This window comes from Microtus ochrogaster, linkage group LG4, assembly GCF_000317375.1.
Source record: "Microtus ochrogaster isolate Prairie Vole_2 linkage group LG4, MicOch1.0, whole genome shotgun sequence".
Lineage (NCBI taxonomy): Eukaryota > Metazoa > Chordata > Mammalia > Rodentia > Cricetidae > Microtus > Microtus ochrogaster.
In genome coordinates, this window is record NC_022030.1 from 6,927,371 (window position 1) to 6,929,566 (window position 2,196).

The window sequence follows — 2,196 nt, forward strand, 5'->3', positions numbered from 1 at the left end:
ATACTGAATTCAGGTCATCAGGCCCAGGGGCAAGCACCTTCACCCATCTCACCAGCCCTCGTCTACATTAATATTCTAATTGCAGGTACCCCAGCCGATCTAAGCACTTGGCTGAACATCTATCTACAGAAACAACTAAGAGCCTTCGTCACCTTAAATTATAAATAATTTCATGTTACCAGGAAACAAATGATGGAGGAGGGTCATCTGTCTATTGGTTAATTAATAAAGAAAACTGCTTGGCCTGATAGGGCAGAATTTAGATAGGTGGAATAGACCGAACAGAATGCTGGGAAGAAGGGAAGTGAGCCAGTCGCCATAGCTCTCCTCTCCGAGATGGATGCAGGTTAAGGATATTCCTGGTAAGACACCACCTCGTGGTGCTACACAGATTATTAGATATGGGTTAATCAAGATGTGAGAGTTAGCCAGTAAGAGGCTAGAGTTAATGGGCCAAGTAGTGTTTAAAAGAATACAGTTTCCGTGTAATTATTTCGGGTAAAGCTAGCCAGGTGGCGGGAAGCGGCCCACTGCTCCTACCATTACAAACAAACACTGTCACTTCAAACTAAGATTGAAAGTTAGGTGTGCTGGTACCCACCTGCAACCCCAATGCTTACGAGGCTGAGGTGGGAGCAGGCTCATGAGTTTGAGGCCAACCTGGGTTACTGGACCTTGATGGTCACATTTCATTCAGGCCAGTACGGTATTTAAATGGGAAGGCCTCTAGTCAAATGGGCATGCTGAATCTTGGGTACTCAGGCTGGGGTGGAAGGCATAAAAGCAGGGAGAATTCGAGGGTTTTCAATAAAGATAAACTCTACCCTTCAATACTATGACTGCCCCTGAACACAGTCAAATGCTTAAGCACATTCAGGACATGGGGAAATCAAGGAACGAGAGCAGACATTAGCATTTGTGTACTACCCATGCCTTGCCACAACCTTGGTCTTTTTTTTTTTTTCCCGTCTCATCCCCACTGTTGCTGATGCCTCTCTATACAGGGGAATAATCTGCTCGAATAGCCTAGAAATCCTAGTCACATAAAATAATCTTTGTTGTAAGGATAACGTTTTACAATGATTGTAAAGTTTCACCCATTTCAACAGACACTAACATAGACACACACCTGACCTTTCTACCCTTTTTGAAAATTATCGTGAAATACACACGATATAAATTTTCCAATATTAACCACATTTATTTAGTCCGATGAGTTTTAGAAATATAAAATTCATGATTTTGACTGCCTAAGGCACTACATACCCTCACGCTAGTGTACTGATGTCCTCACTGTCTATCTTCATCTTACACAACTGGAACTTGGTACTCAGTCTGATTAAGTTTTCACTCTTACCCAACAGTCTCTGCACACCTGACCTGCTTCTGTCTCTGGGGTCTAACTGTTTTAGGTACCTTACTGACATCAAAGTATTCTGCCTTTTGTAACCGGATTGTTTATCTTAGCATGACATTCTTTTTGTTTGTTTGTTTGTTTTGTTTTGTTTTTTCAGACAGGGTCTCTCTGTGTAGACCTAGCTGTCCTGAAACTCTCTCTGTAGGCCAGGCCAGCCTTGAACTCACGGAGATTACCCTGCCTCTGCCATTGGAGTGTTGTGATTACATTCATGCACCACCGCCCAGCAGCATGACATTCTTTAAGATTCATCCATGTTACAACCTGTGTCAGAATTCCTTTTTTTCCCAGACTGAACAATCCCTTTGTTAATACAATACTGTGTGCACTGACTTTCTAAAGACAAACTTTTCTCGTAGCATTTCGATGGATTCTACTACATCTGCGGTAGTATTCACAGTGGCATCTGCAGGAACAGGCCTATGTTTAGAGACCCCAGTGGAAGCTGGGAAATGGTGGCTGGGCTGTGAACTTGTGCCACGAGCTGGAAGAGCAGTCCCTCAGTCTTTCTCTTGGTCCAGTCTCATCAAAATCATACCACTTAGGAGAGAGTCCGTTTGAGGGCTTCTTTGTCGCAGTTGCTTCTCAAGTAAATGAGCTATTTATTGGACTGACTTTGAAACGCTTCCATTTCTTAAGTGGATTGACCTGCTTATGTAACTAACCGGTGTATCCTTTAGGGAACCGGACTATTTCTCTCAAGAGCCGATCCTTTATAGTCGTGCCCCGCCCCACCCAGCTCTTCACTATACAGCGTACTGCCCAATGCCTCATTCCAC

The 2,196-nt window shown here is 43.6% G+C and overlaps 1 protein-coding gene across 1 annotated transcript in view; it reads right to left on the reverse strand.

The window, feature by feature from the left end:
* Positions 1–2,196, reverse strand: part of Map3k5 (mitogen-activated protein kinase kinase kinase 5) — a 206,024-nt gene that overhangs the window by 16,024 nt on the left and 187,804 nt on the right. The window lies entirely within an intron of this gene.